The sequence below is a fragment of the Prionailurus viverrinus genome, chromosome A3, assembly GCF_022837055.1.
Source record: "Prionailurus viverrinus isolate Anna chromosome A3, UM_Priviv_1.0, whole genome shotgun sequence".
In the NCBI taxonomy this organism is placed as follows: Eukaryota; Metazoa; Chordata; class Mammalia; order Carnivora; family Felidae; genus Prionailurus; species Prionailurus viverrinus.
The window spans coordinates 10230130-10242374 of NC_062563.1; the positions used below are offsets into that span (position 1 = coordinate 10230130).

Below are 12245 nucleotides of genomic sequence, written 5' to 3' on the forward strand. Positions count from 1 at the left end.
TTATTTTATTTATTTTTTTATTTCATTTTTTAATTTAATTTAATTTAATTTAATTTTATTTTATTTTATTTTATTTTATTTTATTTTAAGTAATCTCTACGCCCAGCGTGAGGCTCGAACTCACAACCCCGAGATCAAGAGTCACGTGCTCCACCGACTGAGCCAGCCAGGGTCCCCTAGTGTGGTGGTTTTTAAAATTAATGCTGCCGGGGCGCCTGGGTGGCGCAGTCGGTTAAGCGTCCGACTTCAGCCAGGTCACGATCTCGCGGTCCGTGAGTTCGAGCCCCGCGTCGGGCTCTGGGCTGATGGCTCGGAGCCTGGAGCCTGTTTCCGATTCTGTGTCTCCCTCTCTCTCTGCCCCTTCCCCGTTCATGCTCTGTCTCTCTCTGTCCCAAAAATAAATAAAAAAACGTTGAAAAAAAAATTAAAAAAAAAAATTAAAAAAAATAAAATTAATGCTGCCATGCCACACAGGTGCCTCTTTCATTTCACTTAACCGTTGGATTTGCCAGTCTTTCCAACTTGGCGTCCGTAAGTCAGCCTCGTGCTTTTTCACTTGTATGTAGTAGTCCGCGGATTCGATGCACGGTGATGTACATAGTACATCAAAAAGCCCTTCCCTTCTGGTGGCTTTTCAAGTTTCTTCCAGTTTCCCTACGGCAAACGATGATGCAATAAATACCCTCTCGCGTCTAAATTTGTGTGCCCGTTGCGAGCTCCTTTTACTTCTGTTTCATTTTCTCTGTTGTCAAAAAACTCTTCCTTTTAGTACCTGGGAGAAGTGACGCGTCTGTATGCTTAAGTCTAAAATAAATGAGAAGTCAATGAGCACTTTGGTGCTTGCGTTCCTAAACGGCGTTCTGTAGTTGACTCAAACGTGACCTTGACTAAAGTCATTTTTGTACGCGGATCCCGGTACAAGTTAGCTGGGTCCTCCATCTATCTGTGAGGTTATCATTAGTTTTAAAAAGGTCTGACTAGTCCTTCTGTTTAGTAAAGAAACAAACAGTGAGGTAAAGAAACTTTGCCCAAGTCCACTAAATTAATGTCATCATAAAAATGAGGGTGGTCTAAATTCTACCCACAGGTACACAGGGATTGACACTGAGGCATTATTTGTAATGGGACCGACTAGAAGTTCCAAATATCCATTCGAGTTGTCTTTGAAAGTCACGGTCCGTGCAAACAACAAAATACCACTAAAATGAATGAGAAGATACTGCAACAGGAGAAGCCTCCATTGTCTTGCTAATTAAAAGGCAAATTGTAAATCTGTGTGAGCTACAGAACCTACTCATGGATGCTTAGCAGGTGGGCAGACAGACGGATGGGTCATTAGTAAGAGTTATCTCCAGGGTATGGAAGTTGTGAGGAAAAAGAGGGGAGAGGTTAGGTGCTTGCATTTTTTCACATCACTTAAACTATTTACGGGAGGCAAGTAAATATTTTCCCATTAAGAAAAATCAAGTTGTCCCAAAGACTGGGGGATAGGCCGGTGATAACATTTCACTTGTTGATTTTTTAAAAGAATATTCATGAAAGAGTATAAAATTATTTCATGTTCTTGTCATTTAACTTTTCATGGGCATATATCCATATACCTCAAAATCCCAAGACTAGAGAATGGTTAAAAAGAAATAATTCCCGTCTAAAGCCTGCCTTGCAGAACTGAGTTTTCCTCTCCAGGGCCAATCGCTGTTCCTATTTTTACATGCATTTTCCTAGATATATTTCAAACATATTCAAGGAAATGTTTGGTGCATACAAAATAAATAAACACGCACACATATGTATACAAAATAAAGTGGATATAAGATAAGTATAAAAGAATATAAATATATATATATATATACACACACAAACTATATTAAAATATTTCTTTTTCTCCTACAAATGGTAGCCTACTATTCAAATTGGTCTGTATTTTGTTTTTTGTGGGTTTTTTTTTTTTCACTTCACAGACTTTTCAACCACTCGGTCCTGGGTTCATATCTAAACCCTACCACCCTCTGTAGGGTTTAGATATGTGTCTAATATGTACGACTTAAGCATGTTTACCTCGCTAAACCTCGGTGTCTCTGTCTGTCAAATGGGGATGCTAACAGTCCCTACCTCCCAGGGTTGTAGATGAGAACGTGATGTGAAATGTCTCCTCGCAGCCCTGAAGGGAGGAGGTACATGGGGGGGAGGGGCAATTCATATTGTCCCACGTTCTTGCATATGCTTCTCACCCCGCCCCCTCCCCCTGTGAATACCCTCCTGGAGAGCTGCTTCAGGCCTTGCATGAGTTGTGTTCAGCCTGGATAATGTCTGAGCAAGTAGTCGGCTCTTAGGCTGTAAGACATGTTAAATTTCAAATCGATGCCCTTGGGGAGGACTACAGCCTTGATTCTCTAACTTGAGCGTCAGAATCATGCAGAGGGTCTTTTAAACCCCAGATTGCTGAAACCCACCTCCATAGCTTCAGATTTTGTAAATCTGGGATGTGAACCGAGGAATTGCATTTCTAACAAGTTCCCAAGGGAGTGCTGACCCTGCTTAGCAGAGGACCCGCTTTGATGATCTTGGTTTGGAGTGTGTGCTCCAGAGACAGGCTACCTGGCATCTTATTCTACCTTCGCCACTCACTGTTTATGTGGTCCTCGCCAAGTTGTCGAACCTCTCCCCAGCCTCCGTGTTCCCATCTGTGCAATGGGAACAATAGGAATACACAGAGGTTGGTGTGAGGGTTGGTGGGTTCATATGCACGGAAGTGTCCCAGCAGAGTCATTGGAGCCTCTTGTTTGTACCTGGCACTGCCTCTGAAAGGTGTTTAATCAAATGCCCTTCTCTTCTATTCTTCTAGGAATAATAATAACAGCCAGCATTTCACTGAATGCTTCCTCTCAAAGTAGGCAAATTAGATTCCTGTCTTATACAGCAGAATCATTTGCTTTGAAAGGGCACTATAACTCTCCTGGGGAAGAGGAATATATATATTCCATGTAATATATTATATGTATTACATTGTATGTGTGTATATGTGTGTGTATATAAACACACAAATATAATGTAACATATATTATATATAATATATAGTGTGTATATGTACACACTATATATTATATATAATATATAATGTGTGTGATATAATATATAATATTAATGTATAATAGATTATATTGTTATGTTATAATATAATATATATAATAATGTAATAATGTAACACGCACACATCCGATCACTGATCTGACACAGCCCAATATTGTCTCAATGGTAGAGGCACATCTTATCTCTGATGGGTGACATCTTGAGCCTTCTAGGTTTTACTCTAATGGATGCCACCTAAGCTAATATTTAATTAAGCTAATAGCTTAATTCTCAGAGGACAGAGCTATGAGCGAAAGGCTAGTTCTAGGTAGATGGAGGTAAGGGCAAAGAATGGGAAAGCCAGATAAAAGTGGGGGCCCACAAACTGGGAAGGCCCCCCTTTCCTTTCTGATCTCACCTTGAAGTTGAGATGGTCAAGTGGGGCGTCTGGAGTTGGACCCCTTGTATTTGACTCCACCCAGAACCGTCTCGTCTTGGGCAAAAGCGTGCCCGGTCTCCTCATCCAAAAACTGGAGCAAAGCTAGAAGTGCCTAATGGCAAGGATTTTCCCAAAATGCAAAGGGTAAAGGAGACGATGTTGGCCAGCAAAAGTGCATTGAAGAAACAGTGATAGAGAGTGACTCAGGGGAAGGGGACCGTTTTCAGCAAGGTGGTCAGGGAGGGCTTCCTGGAGGAGGTGTCATTTGAACTGAAACTGAATAATGAAGGCCATGCGAACATCTTGCGGAAGACAAGCAGCAAGGACGGATGCCCTGAGGAGGAAACACGCTAGAGTTGGAGCTCCTCAAGGAAGCCCAGGGCGGTCAGAGCCAGATTGCATGTGGAGGGAAGCCATTGGAGGGGCTTGGGTTGTTGTTTAGATGTTTTTGCGGTTTTTTGTTTTTTTTTTTATTTAAGTAATCCCTATACCCAGCCTGGGGCTCATACTCACAATCCCGGGATCAAGAGTTTCACACTCTTCTGACTGCGCCACCCAGGCGCCCCCTATGCATTTTTTTTATGTGTATATTTTTTATTTTTGACAGAGAGAGAGACAGAGCATGAGTAGGGGAGGAGCAGAGAGAGAGAGGCAGACAAGAAATCTGAAGCAGGCTCCAGGCTCTGAGCCATCAGCACAGAGCCCGACGCGGGGCTTGAACCCACGAACCATGAGATCATGACCCGAGCTGAAGTCAGACGCTTAACCGACAGAGCGTCCCAGGCGCCCCCCCCCCCCATTCTGTGCATTTCTTAATAAAACAATTAAAACTTATGAAGTTATTTTTACCAGTTCCTAACATCTCGTAGCCTACAGAGGTAACCTTTATTGTTTTAAAGTCTCTGTCCACGACAAACTTCAATGATGCTTTAAGTCAAAGTGGACCTTTTATTGAAATCAAAATGCAATACTTGTACTATTTAACTTTAGAGGAGCCAATGATGTGAAAATGATGTGTGCACAAGAATTCTGTTAAATGGGGCACTTGGGTGGCTCGGTCGGTTTAGCATCTGAGTCTTGATTTCAGCTCAGGTCATGATCTCACGGTTTGTGGGTTCAAGCCCCACGGCAGGCTGTGTGCCGACAGTGCAAAGCCTCCTTGGGACTCTGTCCCTCTCTCTCTCTCTGCCCCACCCCACTCACGCGCTCGCTCTCTCTCTCTCTCTCTCTCTCAAAATAAACTTAAAAAAATTTTTAAGTAAGTATATTAAGTGAATCTTTATTTGAAAATCACCACCCAGGCATTATCAGGCTATAAAACGAGATCATGAGCAATTATAGCCTGAATTACATACCAGCCGTAAGACTGGAAAGAAGAGATCCATCAAAATCCCTTTTCTAGAGAAGACCCGGGCAGGCATCTTGTCATGGCTGTGGGTGTCCAGGCCCGGCTGCTGGAATCAAACCGGGACGTGACCCTCGATCTCTGAGCCCTCCCCCATCACCCTCCTCCTTCCCGGCGATTCCCTGGTACTCCGGGCCTCTCCGGGCTGCAGGTGGAACAGCAGCAGCCAAATTGCACGTGGGAAGTGCTGGAACCTGACCTGGACGTTGCCCGGTCATTGTCTGATATGGTCATCGTCCCGTCTTAGTTCACTGGAGCTTCCTCTCCGTGGCCAAAGCTGCCAACCACCTTTCCCAGAGGCGGACGCGACGGCAAAGGGTCTTTCCAAGATGCATTCACGCACTGTCCGGCCCCTGCCTATTTATCCCCTTCCCTGTGTCCCGCGTGCTTGGGCATGCAGAGAAGCAGATCTCAGAGGAGAGCGTCTCGTTTGGATAGGACAAGGCGGTTCTCTGCGACTCCTCGTCGACGGCGCGGGCCCCCTCCTTCCAGATGTGGCGCATCTGACGCGGGGAGTTCACGTGTCTGTGCACTTGGAGCCGTTTCTTCTCGGCTTCCAGGCAGCGTGTTTCCTCCCCGGGGTGGTTTTCTCAGAAGCCGCTTTCCCTGCCCTTGAGGTCACCCGGGCACCGTGTGAAGTTTCAGGCGTTGGCGTGTCACTTTCGGGCTGTGAATTCTCAGACCGCAAAGACGTTCGCTCAGTTTGGAGACTTATCTTCTCCGCGCCTGTTAACCGACGCTTTTAAGTTAGCAGCAGAAAGGGAGCCTCTTCAGCTGCCGACAGACAGTCTGGGTTCCTGCTTCTCTCTTTTCCTCTCCCTCCAAGTTCCCAGCCTCCACGCGGCCTTCTTTAAGGAGATGGGCCTGTGTGCGGTCTCCAGTAGGGTCTCGACTCAAGGATTCAACCGGCTCCCTTTCTGGTTTGGGATCTGCCGCATCTGTGTGGTTGAGTGGTCCAGCCCTCCTGCGACTTTCAGTTTCTGTTCCCCTGGACTTCGATCCCTCTGTTTCTTGGGAGAGGAGCTCTAGACTTTGCTGAAGAGGAGTGTGTTGGTTCCAGCCATCCGTTGTTTTCTCCTCGCACGTTGTTCTGAGATGTTTTCAAGATGCTTTCTGTTGGGGCGCCTGGGTGGCGCAGTCGGTTAAGCGTCCGACTTCAGCCAGGTCACGATCTCGCGGTCTGTGAGTTCGAGTCCCGTGTCAGGCTCTGGGCTGATGGCTCGGAGCCTGGAGCCTGTTTCCGATTCTGTGTCTCCCTCTCTCTCTGCCCCTCCCCCGTTCATGCTCTGTCTCTCTCTGTCCCAAAAATAAATAAACGTTGAAAAAAAAAAATTTTTTTAAAGATGCTTTCTGCATCGGTCCCTTGGGATCGGTGGCGTTCTCACGTGCGTCCAGGTGACCCTATCTGTCCTTGGGGACAAGTCCTCAGCAGCTGTGAGATGAAGGCTGAGAGGGGGGCACCTGGGTGGCTCAGTCGGTGAAGCGTCGGCTCTTGGTGTCGGCTCAGGTCTGGTGAGTTCGAGCCCCCGCATCGGGTTCCGTGCCCACAGTGCGGAGCCCGATTGGGATTCTCTCTCCCCCTCCCTCTCTCTCTCTGCCCCTCCCCTGCTCATGCTGTCTCTGTCTGTCTCGAAATAAATAAATAAACTTAAGAAAGAGGAAAAGAAAAAAAGCCGAGGAGTCTCATTTCTCTGTACTTCTCCAGGAAAGCCTTCCGTGTTCTCCGCCTGTTGGATTTGTTCCGATTTGTATTTAGTGCCACCAAGCACAGGGTTCCTAGTAGTGGAGGCTCCGGAGGCTGTGCTGTCTTCTTCCTGACCTGTGCCGAGACTTCGGCCAAGGCAGAACACCTTTCAGCCAGCCCTTGCCCTCTTCTTCGAATATGTCAGCTCTTTACTATAAAACCTCATAGCAGCACAGAGCAGGGGCTCCCAGGGAAACCCCGAGAGACCTCAAGTCTACAGACGTCACCAGCAGCGCACCTCACAGCTGTTCCAGGACCAACGGGGAAGACATTTCGGTGGCAGGCATCAGGCCCTCCCCAGTCCCATAGGCACCGAAGCTCTTCCTCTGGTGGCCAGTGTCCTGTGGGCCACACCTGATCACATGGAACCCTGAGGGGTGCCCTGTCTGTAACACAAACAAGTGCCCAGCAACCAGGAGAGACCATGATTAGCACCGGGGGAGAGGGAAGCCAGCCAGGTTCTAGAAAACAGTGCTTTCTAATTGCTTCCTCACTGCACAGATAGCAAGTGATATTACGTGTTTGGTACGTTGGGAAAGTGGGAGGGCCTGACTGCAGCCGGGAGCTGTGCTCGGCCATGCCGCCAGCCTGGAGGGTCCAAGCAGTGCCATGCCATACCCCCCTCTCTGCTCACCAGCGTGTCAGAGCAGAGTGGTGAGGCTCATCCTCCAGATTTCAAATTTCCTTCTGCCGCAGGGAAGGCTGGTCCTGCCTGTAAAGGTCCCATAGACCTCTTTCCCCTAAGACTCCCTCTCTCTCTTGTGTTTGGTCAACGTCTGGACGAGGGCACTGGACCGAAGGATCTCCCGGAACGGACTAAGAGACCCGAATTACGATCACGAGAACTCAGGAGAAACCAGTCACAACGGGCAAGGTCTTACAAGTTCATGGATTTTCTGTGTACTTTGCCAGCATTCAATCCAAGGGTTCCTAGATGGGTTGACTCAGGGACCCAGACTCCTCCCCAGATATGGCCCTGCCAGCCTCAGCTCATGGCCCTCAGGCTTGCCCTGGGGACAGTCATCCACACCCAGTGCCTCTGCATAGGGTGTGGCTCCCTCTTCTGCTTAGCTTCGCCCAGCTTACAATTTGCAGTAATGTTTATTATGTATTTAAATACATGGGAAATCTTTTAACATTTCAAAAAAAAAAGTCTACGAGAGAGAGAGAGAGAGAGAGAGAGAGAGAGAGAGAGAACAGCACAATTTAAGAAACAAACTTCCAAAATCATCTAGATTTTAGCAACCATCTTTAAGACTTCCTAGATGAGCTACTTTCTCTCTCGGAGCCTCAGTTTGTTCGTCTGTAGAATGGGCTCGATAATCATGCCCACCTCACAGGGTCCTAGTGGGGGTTAGATATTAAGCATTCAGTAAACGGTACCTGTCATTACACTCACTATTACGATGATCACTGTTAAATTCCTTTAATTTTTGTTTTCGACCAAGTCTGTCTGGTGAGTTCTCTGCTGTGGCTCTGAGTCAGAATCCTGAAATGAGGAAATGGCTATCCCACAACTTCCGTGGACATCGAAAGTCCTCTGGAAATAAGAGGGTGTATAACATGTCACGTGTTAACAGGCTCCGGTTTTCAAGCGGCACGTCTACCTCCGTGTTTCCTAGGAGGTCAAATGGCCTCCAGATTTCATTTAAGTTTTCTATTATTCTCCGCTGAAAGGGACAATGGAGCTCTTGTTTGCACAGCTTTGGTGAGCCCCAAGGAAAAATTGGTCATTATAAGGAGTACAAAAGATTCACTTTCCATACATTAGTTTGTCAATCGCCTTCCTGATGGAGGAGTGCTGAAGGTGGGGGAGGCAAAGAGATTATTTTGTCTCCATGGCTGGCTGTCAATATTCGGCAGGAATAAATGGAATGTAATATCACCTCTTGGCAAAGATACAGTCTGTGCAAGGAAGAAATCCTGCGAAGTCATCCATTCTCCCTGTGCGCTGACTTTTCACCGTTCACCGTGCTGTGTTCGGTTATGTTATTAGGTCACGGGAAGACAGAAGTTACAAGGCATTGACTTCCTTGAAATGCTAGCTGTGACTCTTGTCCCTTCGCAATAAAACACACACAACAAACAAAACGAAAGCCCACGTGGGGTAAAGCTGCAAAGCCGAGCGAGCATCTGGGAAAGCAGCATTTTCTGGTAAACTCAAGAAGATAGTTTCTGGTTGTATGTACTTTTCTGTCAAAAAGAAATAGGCATCCAAAGTTGTGGTTTTATACTTGGATTGTATATTTCTATTTCAAAAAGCAGGGGGACAAAATGCCTTGTCTGTTCTGGAGAATAATTGTTCAAATGAATCCACTTTGGTGACGGAAATTCTCTAATATATAAAGGGGGGAATTGATTGGGGCTTTATCTTAAAAACGAACATCAAAAAAAAACCCAAAACCAAAAACGAACATCAAGGCTACAAAAATAAGCGATTTAATGTTATTTTTAACCGCATGCAGCTCGTAATGACAGCTCTACATTAATTCTGAGGACGTCCTCGAGCATGAATAAGGTGTTTGTTCTTTTGTTTGGGGGGTTAGCTACTTTTCCGGACAGAATTGGACGTTAGTATCGCAAGATCTTCTTCTCTTGACATTCAATTTTGCGCTGGGTCATAAAGAAGGTCGGTTTTGAAAAAAACATTGAAAAAATAATACTCAGAGGCATAACTGGTTTTCCCAAGGGACGCTGGTGATCTTTTCAGGTTGAAGCTGTACTCTTTCTCTTTAAAAAAAAAAAAAAAAGGAAAATATTTCATAAAATTACTATGGAAAATGTTTCAAACACATGCAACAGTAGACAGACAAGTATATGAACCCACATGTACCCAGCTTCAGCACTACCAGCCCATGTCACTCTTAGACACCCCAGCCCCCCATCACCAACAGACCTCCAGACGCCATATTGCTTTATCTGCATACACGTTCGTATATATGTTGCCAAGAGGACTATTTCCTTGCTAGAACCACCACATGTTATTACCCAGCACTTCCTCAATGTCATCAGATATCCAATCGATATCCAAATTCCTGTCTCCTCGATGTCATTATTTTTTACAGTTTGCTTATTTGAAATGGGATCCAAATAAAGTCCAAGAAATTGGCTCTCCCTCTCTTTTTGAACCCTTGCAATATATTTATTGAAGAAAACGCTTGTCTTCATTGTCCTTGTTGACTTTTCTGTGTCCCACGAGGCTAGATCATCCCTTGGCTTGTTCGTTTGTTTTTTTTTTTTTTTTCAAGGAATGCATTTCTTTATTTTTTAAAAATGTTTTATTTATTTATTTTTCAGAGAGAGAGAGAAAGAGCACAAGCGGGAGAGGGGTGGAGAGAGGGGGAAGAGAGAGTCCCAAGCAGGCTCTGAGCTGTCAGTGCGGAGCCCAGGGTAGGGCTTGAACCCGTAAACCATGGCCGAGATCAAGAGTCAGATGCTTAACCAACGGAGCCACCCAGGAGCCCTTGAAATGGCTTTGCCTACAATCGGAATGGCTCCCAACCTCACTCTCGCTGACTTCATGAAATCTTGCATTCTTCTTAAGATCTACATTTTCACTCTGCTAGTGACCAAACCTTGTGCTTGTACTGTTTTGTTAGCCGTGTGGGGAGAGAATGTTGGATCGATGGAGGTTAAGGAGAGGCTGTTACTACCCAGGGAAGGATGGATGTTGTGCACCGGGGAAGGACTGACACCCTCATTCCCGGCGATCGGTGCTCAGAATTGCTCTTGGCTGGATTCGGATGATTCTCCTGAACTTCTACCCCAGTCCCCAGGGTCAGCCTACGTCCAAAAACTGGATACAAACACGCAGCCTCTGGGACAGCTGTGAAGGGCGTCCCCGTTCCAGACCCCAAACAGGATCCGCTGAGACTTCTTTTGCAAACACACTGCCAGTCAGCCTCTCCCTCCACTCTTGGCAGGTGTTGTGCCCAAAGTCACTCCCTAATAAACTCCATGGGCAAGTCTCCATCTGAGAGTCTGCTTCTAGAAAACGTGACCTAAGACAGGGACTGAATGGGGGCGCCCGGGTAGCTCAGTTGGTTAAGCATCTGACTTGATTTCGGTTCAGGTTGTGATCTCACGGTTTGTGAGTTCAAGCCCCATGTCAGGCTTGCTGCTTACAGCACAGAGCCTGCCTGGAATTCTCTCTCTCTCTCCTTCTCTCTGTGCCCCCTCCCCCCTCCCAAATAAATAAACACTAAAAAAAAAAATTTTTAAAGACAGGGACTGAATGAGTATTTTCATTTTATAATATATTTTGCTTCTCAATCCAAAAACACTCCCAACTGTGGAGACTTGATTAATAAATTCTTGTAAATCCCCCCTCATTCCCTCCCCACCTTGAAAAAAGACTGGAAGAAAATGAACCAAAACATTTGCTGTAATTATCTCTGGAAGTGGGATTCTGGGTAGGTTTTATTTTTCAGATTTTCTTCAATGAGCCTGCATTAACTTTATTATTGATATTTTATAATGTTTGGTTTTTTGTTTTTTGTTTTTTGTTTTTTGTTTTTTTGCTTACAGAGATGGGAGAGAATCCCCCAAGAGAATTTATTCTTTTTTTTCTTTAATTTAACACATTTATTAAACAGGTGCTTGCTGTTTGTTGACTTTTTTGAACACATCACAAGTTGTAAACTTTTATTACAAATTAAAAATGAGGTTCTTGGGGCACCTGGGTGGCTCAGTCGGTTGAGTGTCCGACTTCGGCTCAGGTCATGATCTCGCGGTCCGGGAGTTCGAGCCCCGCGTCGGGCTCTGTGCTGACAGCTCAGAGCCTGGAGCCTGTTTCAGATTCTGTGTCTCCCTCTCTCTCTGGCCCTCCCTCATTCATGCTTTGTCTCTCTCTGTCTCAAAAATAAATAAACGTTAATTAAAAAAAAAAAAAATGAGGTTCTTAAAAATCTCAACTTGACCAGATGTGAAATAATTTAAAAACCTTTAAAGGTGTATTGAGAAAAACCAGGCTTCTTCTTCTTCTTCTTTTTTTTTAAAACACGTTTGTCATTACCAGAAAGAGCCACCTTTAGGTAAAAATAATAAAAACCCCATATGCATAGATAATGCAGATAGTTCTAGTTATCTGCTCAATGGGCAAAAAGCAAGCCCTTCAGGTTTTCAGCTCCAATCTTTTGTTCATTTCTTCTACACTTTGTGTGCTCAGCGATAAATCTCTGCGGAACAGGGAAAAGATGCATTGCATCACAAATCTTGGCTTTCCTCACCTTGTTTAACTTTTTCTCTTGACAAAAATGAAAAATCTAAATAGAAAGGAAGAGTGGGCTTCAATTCTTTGCCCCAAAAGAAATACACGATGACAGGGAGTTTGACCTATACTTTTTTAAAAAATATTTGTTTATTTTTGAGAGGGGGGAGGGGCAGAGAGAGAGGGAGACACAGAATCCGAAGCAGGATCCAGGCTCTGAGCTGTCAGCACAGAGCCCGACACGGGGCTTGAACTCACGAACCTTGAGATCATGACCTGAGCCGAAGTCAGGCACTTAACCATGACCTGAGCCAAAGTCGGATGCTTAACCGACTGAGCCACCCAGGTGCCCCTGACCTATATACTTTTTGAGAGATTT

General features: G+C 45.4%; 1 long non-coding RNA gene across 1 annotated transcript; it reads left to right on the forward strand.

Moving 5' to 3' along the window:
* The first annotated feature begins 11252 nt into the window (after window positions 1-11252).
* On the forward strand, window positions 11253-11673 carry LOC125161566 (uncharacterized). The gene is made up of 2 exons (XR_007150671.1): window positions 11253-11322; window positions 11554-11673. It is a non-coding gene; the product is annotated as an uncharacterized LOC125161566 (long non-coding RNA).
* Window positions 11674-12245: the final 572 nt, after the last annotated feature.